This window comes from Pipistrellus hanaki (genome assembly GCF_964339955.1).
Source record: "Pipistrellus hanaki genome assembly, chromosome: 4".
In the NCBI taxonomy this organism is placed as follows: domain Eukaryota; kingdom Metazoa; phylum Chordata; class Mammalia; order Chiroptera; family Vespertilionidae; genus Pipistrellus; species Pipistrellus hanaki.
This window is the reverse complement of record NC_140506.1, coordinates 77,207,155-77,226,564: the sequence shown is the minus strand read 5'-3', so window position 1 is coordinate 77,226,564 and position 19,410 is coordinate 77,207,155. Positions and strand designations below refer to the sequence as shown.

The 19,410-nt window shown below is 41.3% G+C and overlaps 1 protein-coding gene across 15 annotated transcripts in view; it reads left to right on the top strand.

The window, feature by feature from the left end:
• Positions 1-19,410, top strand: part of CALN1 (calneuron 1) — a 428,626-nt gene that overhangs the window by 298,356 nt on the left and 110,860 nt on the right. The window lies entirely within an intron of this gene.

The window sequence follows — 19,410 nt, the reverse complement described above, 5'->3', positions numbered from 1 at the left end:
ATATATTAAGAAAAAAATAAAGCGGACCATACTGTTAGCTCCAGGCACTGTCCTATGTGGACCTCAAGAGCTGACGTCAATGGCTGTCCATAGTAAAGACTAACGTGGACAGCCACGTTCCCAGCTTTTTAAACTGAGGGTGTTGAGGCTATGAAGAAAGAGTGAATTGACAGGGATGAGCGCTCAGGTCTCATCAAGACAAAGAATTTGGATGACTGTTGTAGTAGCCATACTCACCGGAGTGTTTTAGGTGATGGGGTGGCGTGTGATTTACATGCAGACCACACCACTGCCACTGTGTGGAAGGAGTGTAGGGAGCAAGAGTGGAAATGGGGATTTGGAGAACTATTTCAAGAGTTAGGGGGACAGCTGACGTCTCTCTAACACCAGGATGGGAGCAGCTGAGGTAATGAGAAGGGACAGGTACAGCTTTATTTTGGAGGTAGAACTGTTCACTAAATAAAATTGTAGTCTTTTCATTATGTATCCCCATCATTACCATTTATACCTACAAGCAGCCTTATGGGCCCATCCACTATTTTTGCCTGAATGCTCCTTTTCGGATATTAATACTAACCATATCTCATCTTTTTGATTGACTTCACTGGGTATATTCTTACCCATTCTTCTCCTTTAAAAATTTCTACTTTTGTAGATGCCCCTCTCTTTCTAAACAAATCATAGTGTCAGATTTGTTTCATAAGCCAGTCTGACAGAATTTGTCTTTTAATAGTGTGGTTTAGTATATCGGAAATCCTTTTGTAACTGGTATTTGTTCACAGTTCAGTAGTTCTATTTTTATTTTCTGGTATTTAAGCTTTGTCCTTTGTTTTCTGTCTTTTGCTATACTGATTGTTTTGTATGCTTTATCTCCTAAATTAAATACAAATAAAGCTCTTCTCTAATCCTTCTACTGATTTTTTTACTTTAATGAAACATGTATTTAGAATTATATTTGTCTGAATTATTAAAGTCAAACAATAAATGACTTCTGACTTTTCCTGAAAGGAAACTTGACTTTTATTTATTATCTTCTTTCACTTCCCAATGTCTGTTAATTCAATCTGGTATTATATAGACTGTCATTTTTTTTTTTTTTTAAGGCTTGTCAAAATGGTTGTAAGATTCACATGCGGTTTTAAGAAACAATTCAGATAGAGGCCATGTACATTCCACCCAATTTCCTCCAATGGTAACACATGCAAAAGCCATAATACAATATATAAATGGGGTTCTGACATTGATAGATCTACCAATATCCTTCGCATTTTCCTGGTTTTACCGTACTCACATGTGTGTGTGCATGTGTCCTGCCGTACAGTTTTATTGTATGTGTAGGTTTGCATCTCCACCACCACTATCAAGGTGGTGAACACTTCCATCACAGCTCCCACCTTCCCCCCGCCCCTTACTGCCAAACACGAAGCTGTTTTCCCTTTTTAAAACTTCGTCATTTCAATTTTTTATAAACGGAATCCTACAGTATGTAACCTTTGGGGATTGACACCTCCCTCCTCCCCCCACTCAGCGTAATATCCCTGAGATTCACTCATTCAGTCAAGTTGCTGCACATCAATAGTTTGCTCTGTTCAAGTTATATATGAATAATGATATATCATGGTATCGATGTGCCACAGTTTATTTAACCATTCGCCTGGGAGTATGGGCTGTTTCAAGTGTTTGGCTGTTATGAATAAAGCTTCTACGAACAATTGTGTGCAGGTCTTTTTTTATTTTATAAGAAACTGCCCGCTTGTTTTCCAGAAAGGCGGTAATATTTCACATTTTTACCAGCAATGTGTGAGTGATCCAGGTCTTCCATATCCTCTCCAGCTTTGTTGTCATCCTTCTTTGATCTCAACCATCCTGATAGGTGTGCAGTGATATTCCATTGTTTAATTTGCACTCCCCTGGTGGCCAATCTTTCCCAGGCTTATTTACCACCTCTGTCTTCTTCTGTTCATGTCTGTTCATGTTTTTTGCTCATATTCTAAATGGATAGTTGTTTTTATTTTGTTTTGTTTTACTGTTGTGATTTGATAATTCTTTATACATTCTCACTAGTGATTTGATAATTCTTTATAATTCTCACTACTATTCCTTTGTTAGATATGTTGTTTGCAAATACCTCCTCCCATACATAGTTCATCTTTTCATCCTCTTTATATAGGCTTAGGCAGAGCCAAAGGTTTTCATTTCGATGTGGTCCACTTTATCCGTTTTCCCACTTACAGACCATGCTTTTAGTGTCAAGTCTAAGAACTATTTGCCTACCACTAAACCACAAAGATTTTCTCCTGTGTGTTTTTTCCCCCAAAAAAGATTTTATTCTTTTACATTTAAATATATGTCTCATATTGAGTAAACTTTTGTAGGAGTGTATGGTTTAAGTCAGTTTATTTTTTGCCTTTGGATGTCCACTTGCTTTAGCACTGTTTGTTCAAAAGGCTGTTCTTTGTCTCATGAGTTGCTTTGACCACTTTGCCAGTTGAGCGTATTAATGTGGGCTGATCCCTGTTTGCTCCATCGGTCTGTTTGTCTGTCCATCCCTCTGCCAAGTGCACACTGTTTTGATTACTGTAACTATATAGTAAGCCTTCATATCAAGTAAATAATTCCTCCAACTTTCTTCTTTCATATCAAGATTGTTTTAGCTATTCTAGGCTCTGTTTTTCCATATAAATTCTAGAATAAGCTAATCTATGACTACCAAAACTTTGCTAGAATTTTTATAAGAATTGCACTAAACATATAGATGAGTTTGGGGGAGAATGGAGGCCTTTATGTCGAGTCTGCCAGCCCATGACCACAGTATGTCTCTCAGTTTACTTCAGTCTTTTTTTATTTCTTTCGTCCACAAATGTGTAACTTTTCAACATACACATTTTGCACTTGTTCTGACAAGTGTACACCTAGGAATTCCATCTTCTCTGGAATAAATGTAACATGTTCATGGGTAGTAAAAAGAAATGTGAGCATGTTTCTTGGGATTATGATATGATCGGCTTATTCCCAATCTCATGGTGAAAGCATTCAATCTTTCACATTAAGTATGATGTTTGTAGTTACTCTTTACCAAGTTTAGTGAATTCCCTATTCTTGTTGAAAGTTTTTTTAAAAAAAATATGAATGATCTGTGTCAATTGATATGATTAAATGTTTTTTATTATTTAATAGACTCCTTTGGTCTCAACAAAAGTCACATTGTTTTTATTACTAAAGATTACATCTAAAGTTTACTAAAAAGTGATCATCTTTATTGCTAAAGAGTATATACTAATTTGAATATAATAAAGGTTTCTTAGCACAGAGCTCCTCAGACTTGCTTAAAAATGTGTTGATCACTTTTAAATTTACTTTTAATTATGTTTGACGTACAATATTACATTAGTTTCAGGTGTACAACGTAAGTGATTCAACATTTGCATACCTTACAAAGCCATTACCATTACCAAGTAAGTCTAGGAACCGTTTGTCACTAAGCATAGTTATTATGACACTAGAGGCCCGGTGCATGACATTCGTGCACTGGGGGGACAGGGATCCCTCAGCCCAACCTGCACCCTTTAGCAGTCTGGTAGCCCTCAGAGTGGGCCTAAGCCTTTAGTCGAACATTCTTAGAGCTGCCACAGAAGCGGGAGAGGCTCCCACTACTGCCATTGCACTTGCCAGCCATCAGTTCTGCTTGTGGCGAGCTGTGCTCCTCCTGTAGGAGTGCACTGACCACCAGAGGGCAGCTCTTGTGTTGAGCATCTGCCCCCTGGTGGTCAGTGCATGTCATAGCGACCCGTCGATCCGCCGTCAGTCGATTTGCTTATTACCCTTTTATTATATAGGATTAACTCTATTCCCTATGCTATACTTTATATTCCATGACTTATTTTATAACTTGATGTTATATAACTGGATGATATGGTGATTTTTTTTTAAACTGTTGAACTTGCCTTGCATATCTGGAATGAATATGACTTGGTCAGGGTATATACTTTTTTTTTTTTTTTTTAGATATTATTGGGTTCAGCTTGCTAGTTACTTAGGATTCTTACATCTAAGTTCATCAGAGATAATTAGTTCGAAGTTGACTCTTTTTTGGTATCATTTATCTGATTTTGGTATTAGGTCTCATAAAGTCATTTGGGAAGTGCTTTCTATTTTATGGAAGAGACTGTGTAGAATCAGTGTTAATTCTTTTTTAAACGTTTGGTAGAATTCTCCACTGAAACTGTCAGGGCCTGGAGATTTATTTTCTCAGGAGCTTTTGAATTATGAATTCAATTTCCTTAATGGTTCTAGCGTAGTTCAGATATCTATTTCATCTGTTTGAGGTTTTGACAGCTTAAGGAATTGGTCCAATTCTTATGTTGTTGCATTTATTAATGTAATGTTGTTTATAGTATTCCCTTCTATTTTTTAAAGTTTGCAGGATTTATAGTGATATTCCCTATCTTAGTCCTGATATTTGTGATGTCATCTCTTTTTATTTTTTGTCACTCTTCCTAGAGGTTTGCATATTTTATTCATTATTTTCAAAGTATCTTTTTTTATTTCATTTTTTTTCCTCTCCTACAATTCCTGTTTCCAATTTCATTGACTTCCAATTTTTATTTTCTTTCTGTTTGTTTTGTTTTGTTCCTGTTTTTGTTTCTTTTTCTTTTCTTTTTTTTAAATATATTTTTATTGATTTTTTACAGAGAGGAAGGGAGAGAGATAAAAATGTTGATGAGAAAGAAACATCGACCAGCTGCCTCTTGCACACCCCCTACCGGGGATGTGCCCGCAACCAATGTACATGCCCTTGACCGGAATCAAACCCGGGACCTTTCAGTCTGCAGACCGACACTCTATCCACTGAGCCAAACCGGTTTCAGCTGTTTCTTTTTCTTTAAAAAAATATATTTTTATTGATTTAAGAAAGGAAAGGAGGGGGAGAATGAAATAGAAACATCAATGATGAGAGAGAATCATTGATCGGCTGCTGCTTGCAGGCTCCACTGTGGGGATTGAGCCCCTGACGTCTTGGTTCATAGGTTGACACTCAAACACTGAGCTACACTGGCCTGGCTGTTTTTCCTCTTCTTTTTCTAGTTTTTTTTTCTTTTTTTTTTTCCCCCTGTCAGAACTTATATTATTGACTGATGTTATTCTTTCACTTTATTCATCTCTCCATATTTTTATTAACTTTGAATGATCTCTTTTGATTCATGGGTTATTTAGAATTATGCTGTTAAATTTTCAGATATTTAGAGACTTTTATAATATCTTTTTGTTACTGGTGTCTAGTCTGATTCCATTGCGATCAAAGAACACATTCTGACTTCAATTATTTAGATTTCTGAGGTTTAATACTCTCAGATAGAGTCTATCTTGGTGAATGTTCCATTAGTACTTTAAAAAGATGTACATTTCTCTGTTGTTGGGTAGAGTTTTCTGTATATGTCAATTGGATTCTACTGGTTGATTGTACTGTTTCGATCCTCTATGCACTTGCTGATTTTCTCTCTAGTAGTTTATCATTTGCTAGTGAGTGGTGGGGAGCGTTGAAGTCTCTAACTATAATTGTGGGTTTATTTCTCCTTCAGGTTCTAGTCATTTGTGCCACGTGTATTTTGAGGCTCTGTTTTTTGGTATGTTCACATTTAAGATCCTAAATTCTCTTACTGATCTGTTTGGTGAATTGATCCTTTTACTGTTATGTAATATCCTCCTTTGTCTTGTAATTTTCCAGCTCTTAAGTCTACTTCATTGAATATTAATATAGCCACTCCTGCTTCTTAAAATTAATATATGTATGGCATACCTTTTCCTATCCTATCTATGTTGTATTGGAAGTTGTTTTTTGTAAACAGCATACAATTGTGTAGTGTTTTTTTTAATCCACTCTTGTTTTTTGTTTTTTGTTTTTTTTTAATATATTTTGTTGATTTTTCACAGAGAGAAAGAGAGAGGGATAGAGAGTTAGAAACATCGATGAGAGAGAATCATCGACCAGCTGCCTCCTGCACACCCCCCACTGGGGATGTGCCCGCAACCAAGGTACATGCCCTTGACTGGAATCGAACCTGAGACCCTCAGTCCGCAGACCGATGCTCTACCACTGAGCCAAACCGGTGCCGGCTAATCCACTCTTGTTGATCTGTTTTTTTATTCACATACTTCGGCCATTTATATACATGTAAGTTAATTATTGAATTGTATAAGTCTGCCATTTTATGTGTTTTGCTTGTTGCCTTTGATTCTTTTTCCTCTGTTATTCTTGTCTTCCTGTGAGATATTTGAACATTTTAAAGAATCTCATCTTGATTTACTTATGGTATTTCTGAGTGTATCTCTTTGTATAGTTTTCATAGTGGTTGCACTGGTTATTATGACATAACATATATGACACCACAATCAACTGGTATCAGCATTTTACCTGTTCGAGTGGAATGTAAAAAATAGCATTTCTACTTAGTCCTTTTACCTCCCACTTTAAAATACCGTTGCCTTGTGTATCACATGGAATTATGTATTTTTTTTGCCTTAGTCTTTATATATGATTTATAAAACTCATGAGGAAAAGGAAGTTTAATGTCTGCATCCATATTTCTACTCTTTCTGACATTCCCTCTTCTTTCTTGCTGCTCCAAGATTCTTTTGTTATATCCTTTTTGTTTGAAGAACTTACTTTAGGCAGTCTTTAAGGATAAGTCTGAAAGTGATAAATTCTTTTCTTCATTTGAGAATGTCTTGATTTCCCCAGGGATAATTTTGCCAGTTATGTACCACAGATAATAGTTCTTCCTTTTTCAGGATTTGAAAAATGTTGTGCCAATTCCTTCAGGTCTCCATGATTTCAGAAGAGCAGTGTGTTTTCATTTGAATTGTTAATCCACTGTAGGTCACACATTGTTTCTCCATGGCTGCTTTCCAGGGTTTTTCTGACTTTTTAATTTTTTAAAGTTTAATTATGATACACTGAAATGGATGTATTTGGATTTATACAGTTTGAGGTACGATTAATGTTTTGAATTACAGGTTTGTGTTTTTGGAAATTTTTGGTCATTACTTCTTCAAATACTCTTTCCTGCCACTTATGTCTCCTCTCCTGGGGCTCTAAAGAGTGCTGGATCGTTTTATTGCCCCTTAGGTTCCTGCAGTTCTGTTATTTTTTTAAAATCTATTTTCTTTCTGCTATCCATATTGAGTGAACTCTATTAATCTCTCCACAGGTTCACTGGTTCTGACCTCTGTCATCTTTACTCTGCTATTCCTCCCTGTAGCTTGCTTTTTATTTCAGCAATTGTATTTTTCAATTCTATAATTTTCATTTGTGTTTCCTATAACTTGCATTTCCTTGTTGAGATTTTTCTCATTTTGTTTGTTTGAAGAGAAGTTATAAATGATTTTTTAAAAATTTATTTTTATTGATTTCAGAGAGGAAGGGAGAGGGAGAGATAGAAATGTCTATGATGAGAGAATCCATTGATTGGCTGCCTCCTGCATGCCCCACACTGGGGATCAAGCCTGCAACCTGGGCATGGGCCCTTGGCTGAAATCAAACCTGGGATCCTTCAGTCAGCAGGCCAATGCTCTATCCACTAAACCAAACCAGCTAGGGCATGAATGATTTTTTAAAGATTTTTATGATGCCTTCTTTAAAATCCTTATCAGAAAATTTCAACATCTGATTCACCTTGGTGTTGCTATCCTTTTTCTTTTCTCATGCAAGTTCTGATTTTCTTGGTTCTTGATACGATGTGTAATTTTCTGTTATATCCTGGATATTTTGCCTAATGTATTAGCAGTCTCTAGGTTCTAGTTAAGTAGGAACTCATCCTGTTTAAGAGTAGCATGCAAGCCCTAACCAGTTTGGCCTACGGACTCAAGGTCCCAGGTTCCCAGGTCAAGGGCATGTACCTTGGTTGCGGGCACATCCCCAATGGAGAGTGTGCAGGAGGCAGCTGAATCGGTTTCTCTCTCATCGATGTTTCTAACTCTGTATTCCTCTCCTTTCCTATCTTTAAATATATATATTTATATATTAAAAAGATTAGCATGCAGGCCCACCAGTGAGGCTCAGTGGTTGAACGTTAGTCATCCTGGGCCTCTGAGCCTCAGTATTTCATGCCCCGTTCTGAAAAATTCATTTTTCAGTTGGCTGGAGAACATTTTTTCTTTGGTAATTTTTTAAAGCAGAGGTTGGGGGGTTATGCAGATATATTTTTCAAGTCCTTTGCAGATTTGAAAATATCTTTCTGCTAACTTTGCTCATGAATAAAAATATGGTTGAGTATAGAGTTCTTGGGTCACAAAATGTTAATCTCAGTATCTTGTAGTCATTTTTCATAGCACTTTTCCATTGCCTCCGAGAGGAAAAAGTTCCTTGATCAAATAAATGGTAGAAATGCTTCATATTTCTTGGAGATGCAGAATGTACATTGGTTTGGTCAAAACTCTCAGACAGCCTTCATTGGAGAACTTTGTTTAATTTTGTGTAGCTTATTCTTTCTCAAGTGACGCAATGACGATAATGGGATCCCTTTTTGTGCTCTTTCTGCTAATATATATCCTCAATGTTTTCTTTTCTGAGTAAGAGCATAGATTGGGTAGCAAAGACACAGACCTAACTTAGGAAGTCTGGGTGGCTGGAGGGATGGGAGCAGAGGCTCGGCCAGGTCATCCTGGGCCTCTGAGCCTCAGTCTTCAGTGCCCCTCTCTCAGCCTGCCAGAGGCTCATCTTCAATCATGTTGCCTTCTGGCTGCCAGGTGGCTGTTCCATCTTCAGAAACCAAAACTGTATTTGGAATGGGGAAGAGGTCTTACTTCTGATAATGGATATCTTTTGATAAGCAAAGGAAAGACTTTCTTAAGAGGCTCCTAGCAGGTTTTCCCTTTAAACATCATTGGCCAGACCAGATGTCTACTCCTCGGGGAGGCCGAGAAGACGGGTACCTGGCAAAGAGGAATGTGATAGCTTAACTAGCTTAGATCTCATCCATGCTTGGGGCTCAACGCATTGCTCTCTCAAAGTTTCTTTAGGAAAGGAAGATGGGAGGTAAGTGGCTGCTGGGTATGCCACAAACGGTGCCGCTGTCACCTTCCTGTAAGTCAACTGGCAGGCAGAATTCACCAGTGGAAACAGATGGAGGTATCTGCCCAGTGTTTTTGTACTTTGTAGAGGAGTGGGAGGATGGCTTGATTATATTCCTCATAAGAGAACCTGTTTTGTTCTGATACTTTCAATCTTACTTAAATAATTAAACAATTTATTAAAATAATAAATTACCCCCTTTTTTCCACTTTCCTGAATCTCAGAAAGCTCTTCTGATAAGTAAACTCAAGCCTTTCTTCTAACCAATAGTTTTCTGTTATTCTTTTTAAAAATATACATATATATTTATTTATTTCAGAGAGGAAGGGAGAGGGAGAGAGAGATGAAACATCAATTATGAGAGAAAATCATTGATTGGCTGCCTCCTGCACGCCTCACACTGGGGATCAAACCTGTAACCCAGGCATGTGCCCAGACTGGGAATTGAACCGTGACCTCCTGGTTCATTGGTCCACACTCAGCCACTGAGCCACACTGACCAGGCTCTGTTATTCTTTATAATTATTGCTTCTGCTTTTGGTGTTTGTTTTTTTTGTTTTGTTTTATTTTGTTTTTTCCCTTGTCAAAAGATAAAATTCCTAAGTTAGACTTTTGTTCTTTTCCATGTGATTTGTCAACTTATTTCTCTATCTCTGTTTTATTCCTTTTCTGTCACAATTCTGAGAAATTCTAACGTTAGTTCTCTGCATATTAATTCTGATTTCTGGAGTGTATGGTCTGTTGTGTATGACTTTAATGAAATTTTAATTTTGCTCTTGCCTTTTGAGTTCAACATTCTCTTATTTAAATCCTTTCATGTTTCTGTCTTTGTTTCAACATTTTTCTCCCCCTATGGCTTCCTCTTTCTGTCCCACAGTGACCAAATCCTCTTGCATATTTTGAAGACTCGAAACTAAGATGTTTAAAGTATCATCATTTTCTGTGATCAGTGTGGTGTGTGTGTTTTTTTTTTTTCTCTTCAGGATTCCTTTCCCCTCCCTCTAATCAGGATAATGTTTATATTCCCCTGTTCTTCATTATCTTTTCAAAAGTACTATGTTAACATTTTTTTTTTTCTAATCCACATTACCCAGTATCCTGGGACTTGTCACAGAGCATAGAAGTTATTTATCATGGTTTCCCAGCTTCTCTGGTCTGTGGTTTTCCTCCGCGGGCTCAGAGGGTATATTTGACGTTTAACTTTCTACATCCATCCCCGTGGCCATGTGGAGGTTCCTCCCAGAGTTTGGCCTGTGGTCCTCTCTTATCTCCGGTCCACAGTCAGTACTGACTGTCTCCCTCTGTTATTTATTTCTGTGTGTATTCTTTGGGGAAATTAGCAAGGATATCTCATTGACTCCAGGCCAGCACTCATACCCAGTGGGTAGACACTTGGGAAATTCCCATCGAGGCCTCTGCAGTTACAGGAAAAGGCACAGGGCTTCCCAGGCAGGCAGCCTTCCTCCAGCTCTGCACCTTGCTTGCTGGGGACGGTGAGCCTGCTACACCACCCCTCGGAGCCTTTGCTGCCTGGGCTGTGAGAGGAATATCCTCTGGAGAGGTTGCTGTGAGGATGAATTGGGATACCACACCCGAGGGCTTGTGCTTCCGCCGCCCCCCTCCCATTCCTGATGCTCTGTGCACAGATAGCGGGCACCCATTTGGACCTCCTGTCATCCAGCTCTGCTCTCGTGGCCCAGCTCCCGGCCTGTGCCCAGACCCATTGGCAGAGCCAGGGCCTGCTTCACATGTGGACACACATCCCACATGGGCTGTGGGGTTGGGATGCGGATGTGCTGTCCCAGAGTCCCCCCCTGCCACCTATTCTCTTACAGGCAGGACACTCCCAACGTTCCTTCTTGAGTGGCAGCAGAGGGTAATGGTTAGCTTCGTAGGCTTCTTGTGAATCCCAGGCCTGCTGCCTCCTAGGAGCTGTGGGACCACATCAGACTCTTGCTTCTTCTCTCTGCTTCACTTCATCTTAAAGTGGGGCTATTGATGTGCCCGACTCAGAGAGTTAAGTGAGCTCCAGGAAGCCCGTACAGCACTTCCTGACACGTGGCATCAGTGTTCACTGCGGTGATGACCACGATGATGGCAGGCAGTCACCACCGTCCTCGTCAGTAGGCCCTCCTGCTGCAGATGCCACATCTGGGCACACTGCGCTCGGCTGACCCCATGCATCCTTCCCTTGTTGCAGCTGAGCCTGCCTTTCTCTGCTACCCTCCCTGACCCCTGTGCCTGGTGGACGCCAGGAGTTGGGTTTGATCGCCTTCCCCACCTTGTTTTGCCCCATGGCAGTCACCTCCCCACCCCCAGCGACACTTGCTCAACCCACGAAAGATGAAGGATGGAGGCTGCTGAGCCTCTGCCCTTGGGGACACTGAGAAGGAGACAAGCCCGTCATCTGGAAAGATTCAGACATCTATCTGCCTCAAGGCAGGAAACAGAGCTGGATGATCCTTCAAGGGCATGCCTCCGCTTGACATCTTTCAAAGATCCACTTCTCCCTCAGGACGGGGCCCGAATTCCACAACCCTTCAGAGCCTGCCCTGCTCTCCTCCTCAGCCCAGCCCCTCACAGCACCCTAACACGCTCACCCAGCCAGCAGCCAGAATTACCCTGGTCCCTACCACACTGCTCTTCTTCAATGCTCCACACACACCGACCCACTGGCCCTGACCTCTGCCCCTGACCTCTGCCCAGTCAGCCCCTCCCTCACCTGGGGAAACGCTCCCTCCCTGTGGTGATGGCTGGGTCTCCTGCAGCCCTCGCTCAGGAAGCAGACCCCTTGCGCTGGCCCTGGGACCTGGCCCTGGGACCTTGCCTGTGTCCTCACAGGACCCGGCCTCGGCTTATGTAACGCACTTGGGCCTCCAGCCTGAAAGCAGCGGTTTCTGATGGGAACAGGATGCTGAGTAAGCACCGCTCATCACATCATCAAAGCAACTTCACTCTTGTCCTCTGTTGCCCCTTTAAAACCCAGCCAGCCACAGCCATGTCACTCAGTCCCTGGATGAAAACCCCGTGGCAGGCCGTGACTTTTTGTTCACAAGACTTTCAGGAATTAAATATTTCCCTCCTGTAGGAAAGTGCAGAGCAAATGTAAGAAGTGCACTGTTATATAATCGATCACACATGTTGAGCAAATGGCATCACGATGGAGTATTTGCTTCAGAATTTTTTAAGAAATCAGATATGATAGACCTAGTCTTGTGTTCCTCCCTTTATCCCATTATGCTAATTTTTTTAAAAAAAATCTACTATGTATGCACATTCTGTAAACCGTCATTTACTTTATAGCTTTACATAAAAGGTATCCTTGGAAGTGGTGCCTGCAAACCCCTGTGATTCATTTTATGATCAAGACTCTGATCTCCACTCAGATTCCCACACACCCTGTGTGTCTAGAACAAGATCTCATCTTAATCGTCTTCAAATGTCATGTAGCCTGGCCGATGTGGCTCAGTGGTTGAGCTTTGACCCATGAACCAGGAGGTGGAGGCTCGATTCCCCATCACGGTACATGCCCACTTGCAGGCTCGATCTCTAGTGGGGAGGGGAGTAGGGGGTGTGTGCAAGGAATTAATGTTTCTCTCTCATTGGTATTTCTATCTCTCTGTCCCTTTCCCTTCCTCTCTCTATAAGAAATCAATAAAAGCATTTTAAAAATTCCATCTAAAGGGTGTCATAAGCAACTAGCTGTGTTGTTAGTTTTACTCAGGATGCTTTCTAAGGTTTATCCATACTAAAGTTGTAGCTCTTGATCATTTTGGTGTTGCTTAGATTTCACTGTACTGTCGTCATTTTCAGTGGCGTACCATCGGTCATTTAAATGGTCTCCAGGTTTTTGTTATTATAGGTGGCCCTGCTCTTAACGTCTTCTTAAGGACCTGTGCGTGAGTCTCTGTAGGGCACAGGCCTGGAAGCAGAACCGGGTGCTCAGCGATGCACATCTTCAGCGCCATTAAGAACTGCCAAATGGCTTGTTAAAAAGCTAGTTTCAATTCACAATCTCTCCGAGGCTTTATGTGAACTCCTACTTACCCACATCTTGGCAACTTAATCTTTGCTGAAATGCAGCCCATGAAATGCTATTTCATTGTTGTTTCAATTCGTTCTGCCTTTAATGCCAGAGAGGGTGGCCATTCCCCCCTCTGTGTATTGGCCATTTGGGGTTTCTCTTTGATTTACTGCTTCATATCCTTTGCCAATTTTTCATTTCGGTGCTGTGTCTTTTTCTTATTGATTTGTTTGACTCATTGTTTTGCTCCTTCCTCTGGGTGACTCAGTGCTCCTGGGTAATAGCAGAGGTAGAGAGAATAATTTAAGCCCAGCCTGGTGCAAACTCAAGCCATATCACCCCATCCCCGAGAGGGAGAGAACTTCCACTTCTCCCCAGTAAAAGAATCTAGATGAAATGAGTATAATACTCAAGATAAGTGTGGCTGTGTGTCTGCAGGCTTCACACTCTGTGATTTATTTCTTACACTGGCTTAGCCAGCACCACCAGAATGCTGAAACTGGTTGGCATTACCTGGATGCTTCTCTGAGTTCTTGGGGCAAATTGTTCCCCTCTGTCACATCATTCTTGCTGTTTTTGCTATTGTGATTCTTAAGGGGGACTCACTAAATCTCTCTTCAAATTACTGCTTATTCCACGGAGTGAGTGAGTCTCAGAGTCAGTGTAACCCAGAATGGGTGACACAACTTTCAGCCTTGATCAAGCATTTAACTACTTGGCTGGATTCCTACTAGTTTCGGGGCCTCGTCATTGGTGTGGTCAGGAGAATCCAAACCATTTCTCACTTCTTCCTGTTCCTCTTGCTCTCTCCTGCCCTCTCCCATAAGATCTGACTTCCCACCAGGCCCAGACAAGCTATTTTTCCCTGAATTTAATGACTTCACTGTCTAGGTAGCCCTGGCATTATTCTTGATCTCTTTGTAAGAGATTGTCCCTTGGATTGTTTATACTTAATGATTCATAGAAAGATTTTGAGAAGATTAGCTAGAGATCCATCCATGTTATTAATTGATTATCATAGGGTTTGGTTATTATCTCTCTCTCTCTCTCTCTCTCTCTCTCTCTCTCTCTCTCTCTCTCTCTCTCTCTTTTTAGCTTCTATTTTATTAATGTCTGCTCTTTATCATAGGCTCATTCTATTTATTTTCAACATTTGTGTATTTTTTCTAGGGTTTGCCTTTATAAGTAGCATGTAACTGGATTTTATCAAATCAGATAGTCTTTGTCTTTAAATAGATAAGTGTAACCCATTTCCTGAGTGTGTGTGTACATATGAGATTATAGACACTGGGACTCATCTGTATTAGCCTTATTTTATGCTTTTGGTTTATCAATTAGATGGATTACATTGTTCCCTATTAAATAGATTAACTACCCTCCTTTTTTCTTTTTCCTGACTTGGGAGCTATACATTGTATAAATAATATTTTCATTATTTTACAATTAAAATATGAGCTTTAATATTTTTTCTAGAAAGTTAAATATTATTCAGCATCTGTATGATCCTCATAAGTAAGAGAGAGACGCCCGCCCTCATGTCCTTGGCGGTTATTGTATAGAATTTAGGTGACTGATGATGTCATAGAGCCAGTGTGACTGGCAGCCTGGCCTGTGTTCCAGTGTGAGGTTTGCCTGCTTCTTCTGCTTCAGCCCCAGGGGGGGGGGTGGTAACTTTGTGGCCCCCTTTCCTACATAATAGGAGAGCTAGTCTCAGTGCCTGGTCTCAGCGAGAGAGCTCAGGTTCCTCATTTCATGAGGGGCAGTTTTACCTCCTTTCCCATGGGGAGAAGAGCGCCTGGCTACCTCAAGTCAGCAGGCCCTCAGGTACAGCAATGTCCTGCATGGCATCTGGGCTTCATTTTTAGTCTATGGAAATGATGGCTTTGTTCTTTGCTGGGACTATGTCTTCCCTTTTTGTTAGTGATATTGGAGTGTGTGGGGAAGTGGGGGGAGGGGGGTGGTGCTCAAAGCATGCCTCTTCTAGTGCCAACGTGACTGCTGTACTCCTGCAGATTTTGAGTTTCTTGAGGGGAAAATTTTCTTCATTTGAATACTCCTATGCAGACCACTGTGCCAGTTTTAAAAAGTAGTGTCTAGAACTGTGATGGGTCTGAGATTGTATAGTCCTTGCAAGCTAGCAAGTGAGCATGCCACAGTTTCATGGATGCTGGCTGAAGACACGAAACGCCTGGTGAGAAACAAGGACTATTACTGACAATAATAGCAGTAGCCAGAGTATCATCATATTTAGCTGGTTCTCTGAGCCCCAATTCCCATGAGGTGACACTAGAAGAGCCTGGTGTCATCTGTATAAAATTATAGGGGAGGACCCCTGAGCTTAAACCGAACCTTTTATAATAGGCAGTAAACCTGCTGCATTTGTCCTGGAGAGACACGCCATACTGGACCATAATAAAACTTTTGAAGGGATGCATTCCACCTTGTGCTTTCTACAAGCATCCTTGAGAAGATAATCCAGAGCAAATGCCCTTAGTGCCTGCGCTGTACGAAATGCAGAAATGTGAGAGGCCCAGGAGGAAGGCTCCCTGAAAGAAGGACTGTCGAGGCTGTCTGTCCAGTTACCAAATTTGCCTTTTTCTCTAGTTTCTCAGGCAACCCTGCTCAGGGACACTGTGATGTCCATGACCTTTTAGTCATTGCCATGACCAGGTGGGCAGTCTTATTCTTCACCCTCATATGTTTCCCTCCATTTCATCCCATGACACTCTTTTGTTCTTGACTGAAATCATTGTCTAAAGGAAGTCAGAGGTTGACACAGGACCAAACACTCCCCTCTTAAGAAAAAAATGTTTATCTTCAGACTCCCATAAATCAGCTGTGTATAGTTGGAACTTGTCTCTCATGGAGCCCTAAGTCTGGCATAATTAGAATGTACTGGAGATCTCAAATGGAAACACCTTCATATAGCTGATTATACTATGTTTCATGCTGGAACAGGTATCAGGAAGAGAGGATGAAAGAGCAAGAAGGCATGAATGTCAGTGCATAAGAGAGGGACCAGGGCACAGAGCCTTCGAGAGCACAAGCATTACCCATGAAGCTCATCCTATCTAATAAAAGAGTAATTTGCTAATTAGTCCGGGTGACTGGACATCTTCCGGACGACCAACTTCCTTCTAGACAGTTAGGGGGCAACCATGCCAGCAGGGGGGCAGTTGGGGACTGCCAGGCAGGCAGGCAGGCGAGTGGTTAGAAGCCAGCGGTTCTGGATTGTGAGAGGAACTGCCCTGTGCAACGGGCCTAAACCGGCAGTTGGCAGTTGGACACCCCCCGAGGGGTTCCTGATTGGAGAGGGTGCAGGCCAGGTTGAGGGACCCCCCCCCTTCCATGCATGAATTTCATGTACTGGGTCTCTAGTGGTAGATATTAGGCTTGAATCATGTCAGGAAACTTAAAAAGGGGTGCTGTATGGGAGAAGGAATACAAATATTGATTCTGACATTAGACTTAAACTTCATTCTTTTTTTTTAAGTATTTTTATTGAGATATAACTGATACGTAACATTATATTAGTTCAGGTATACAATATAATGATTTGATGTTTGCATAATTGCAAAATGATCACTGTGGAAAGTCGAGTTAACATCCATCACCACACAATTATAACTTTTGTTCTCATGATCAGAACTTTTTAGATCTACTCACTTAGCAACTTTTAAATATACAGTAGAGTGTTATTAACTCTAGTCATCATATTACATCCCCATCACTTATTTATTTTATAACTGGAAGTTTGAACTACTTTTGACCATCTTTACCCACTTTGCCCACTTCCCATTCCTGCCTCTGGCAACCACCAATCCATTCTCTGTATGATTACATGTTCTTTTTTGTTTGTTTGTTTTTTTACTCTATATATAAGTGAGATCATATGGTATTGCCTTTCTCTGGCTTATTTTACTTAGAATAATGTCTTCAAGCTTCACTCATGCTGTTGCAAATGGCAAGATTTCCTTCTTTTTATGGCTGAATAATATATCTATGCATAGCACATTTTCTTTATGCATTCATCCATTGATGGCCACTTAGGCTGTTTCCATTATGCTGTGAATAATGCTGCAGTGATCCTGGGGTGGGGTGCAGATATCTTTTTGAGTAAGTGCTTAAACTTCATTCTTTTAAATGACTGAGAACACAGATGCCACCCACCAGAGGAGCCAAATGTCAGGCAGGTGGCACCAGAGAGATGGAGGCTGGATCGTGGCTCTGATTCACAGCTGGATGCGCTCCTCTTTCTGGGCCAGAGCATTGCATCTGTGTATGCCTAGCACCCTTTTATCCAATGAGGGGAAACTGAGGGACAGTAATTAGGTTCACAGGAAGGCCCAGCTCAGGAAGCTCTGCTGTGGGTGCTTGGCTGAAGGCCAGGACCTTCTCCCCCCAGACAGAAGGTTAATGACAAAGAGCAAAGTTATCTCAGGAGCCTTGGTCCCAGTTCCAGAAACAGCTGCCCCAATGGAGCCTGTGCTGCCTCCAACCTAATTGTCAATCTGAGCAGAACCGCCCCAGCCCAGGCAGGGGCTTCAGAGCCAGAGCAGAGCTGGGACCAGGTTGTGACCGGTTCCTTCCAGCTGACAGCAGGGCTGGGAGAACATCTGCTCTTATATTTCCCACTCACCGCTGTCTCTGCTGATGGCTTGTTCCTTAGAACTTGTCAGCATGTGCCCACTTGTTCTTGCCAACTCATCTAGGTCACAGAGTACCACAATGGCCACAGTTGTCCACCAAATTGTGCCTTAGAGCCTTTAGGCACAGGATGATCAGTTAGTATAGCAGCAGAAGCAGCAGAACACTGGGAGGACCAGCAGAACACTCGCTCAGACAGGCCATCAGCAGTGGCTTCTCTGCCTTTGCTGCAAGGATGACCTAAATAAATAAAGATGATCGTGTTGTTTACTGCCTACTCAGTTGAACTGCTTCAATTCAGACCATGAAGTCAGCCTATATTGGTTAGAGATATCTCATTACTTAGGCTTAAAAAAAAGATATCATTTTTATTTTATTATTTAAAAATCTATTTTTAGTGATTTCAGAGAGGAAAGGAGAGGGAGAGACAGAGACAGAAACATTAATAATGAGACAGAATCATTGATTGGCTGTTTTCCTGCACACCCCACACTGGGGATCGAGCCTACAACCCCTGGCATGTGCCCTGACTGGGAACTGAACTGTGACTTCCTGGTTCATAGGTTGATGCACAATCACTGAGCCACACCGGCTGGGCTACAGAGGCATTTTTAAGAAATGGGGTTTTAACACAACATTTCCCCACATTTTTGTATCTCTAAGGTAATTGGAATTAACTGCTAGTTTTAAAAAACTGTTTTTAAAAGGAAGCTCTGAGACACATGGATAATTAGCACCCTGTTACCCCTCAATTAAACTGCCAAAGTCCCTAGTAGTTTGCTTTTTTCTCACGTTTCTTAAATAGAGCTCCCTAATTTTGTTTACTCGATTTGTTTGCCCAGGCAGCTCTTCTTCGATGATCATGGAGGGGAAGACTCCTGCCCTACTCACATCGAGTTGTCATAAATTTTAAATTTGCCAGGCCCAGAATTCTGAATGAGGGTTTCCAGTTTATAAACGCCTCCCTGGTTTTCAAAGCCTACATCTTGAGCAAGGAAAAGACACATTTCTGCTCTCAGCACACCATGAGCCTGCCCACAGACCCATATCTACTAGCTTATCTGTTTTTCTCTGTAGTGCTCCTTGTCACAGAATTCAGGTTTCCGTAAATGCATCTGTTCAGTAGTACAGGATTATTATTATTTTTAATGTATTTAGTACCTACTTGTGCTGGGTGCTATGAGACCACCGACCAGACTATATCAGTGTCTACCATTGAAGAACCCACCATCCTATTTATGAGAGGTTCAAAGGCCAAGCATGGCTGTGACCTGCTGGGCACCTCCCTGGGTTCAGTGCTGGGAGTATCACATGACTGTTCTGAGCTGCAAAATTTGGGGAACAAAGGTGACAGCAGAAGGGATCCCACAGTGGCCACGTGCTTTGCAGGTCTCCAGACCAGCTTCTCCTGATTGCTGCGACAGCTGATGATGGCTTTACTGGACTCAAATTAGGGAAGTTAAAACACCCATCAATCACTGCCAAGCACATGAGCAAGTGAAGCTCAAAGTCGAAATCTCTCCGGTAATCGACAGAGATCAGCTCATTAAAATACATTAAATTCCCTAATTTGAAAATTGATTGCTGCCACTCCACACACCTTCTAACTCTCCTGACACCTTTTGTTGGACATCATTTATCACCTGTGACAAAATAATAACAGAGGACA